The sequence below is a fragment of the Nannospalax galili genome, unplaced genomic scaffold (assembly GCF_000622305.1).
Source record: "Nannospalax galili isolate Female #2095 unplaced genomic scaffold, S.galili_v1.0 scaffold1477, whole genome shotgun sequence".
In the NCBI taxonomy this organism is placed as follows: domain Eukaryota; kingdom Metazoa; phylum Chordata; class Mammalia; order Rodentia; family Spalacidae; genus Nannospalax; species Nannospalax galili.
Genome location: NW_008339642.1, coordinates 312,525 through 313,248, shown reverse-complemented (window position 1 = coordinate 313,248; position 724 = coordinate 312,525).

Here is a 724-nt window from a genome sequence, read left to right as displayed (position 1 = left end):
AAGTGACCCTCCTTTTCTTTCCTGATTAGTTTTACTTTGAAGTCTATTTTGTCAGATATTAGAATTGCAACCCCTGCTTGTTTTGTAGTGCCATTTGCTTGAAATATTTTTTTTTTTATCCTTTTACCTTAAGGTAGTGCCTGTCCTTGAAAGTGAGATGAGTTTCTTGCAGACAACAAAAAGATGGGTTTTGTTTCTTAATCCATTCATATAGTCTATGTCTTTTGACTGGGTAGTTCAGTCCATTAATGTTTAAAGTTATTAATGAAAGATGAGTATTGAATCCTGTCATTTTTTTTGTTGTTGTTTATATCCTTGCTATAGCTGTACTTTTACCCTGTTATACCTTCGTTGGAATTCCTTCTGCAACCCCTGGGTTATAGTCATTCCTTTCTTCAGCTCTTTGTATTGCTCCCAGAACTCTCTGTAGGGCTGGTTTTGTGGACAAGAATTCCTTCAGCCTATTTATGTCATGGAAGATTTTCCTTTCCCCTTTAATTATAATAGACATTTTGGCTGGATATAGTAATCTGGGGTGGCATCTGTGGTCATTTAACACTGGGAATACTTTGGTCCAGGCTCTTCTGGCTTTCATTATTTGCATTATTTGCATTGTGTGATACTCGGGCCTTCAGCTGTGATCCTAATGGGTTTTCCTTTATATGTGACTTGTTGTTTCTCTTTTGCAGCTTTCAGAATTTTCTCTTTGTTTTGTGCATGTAGT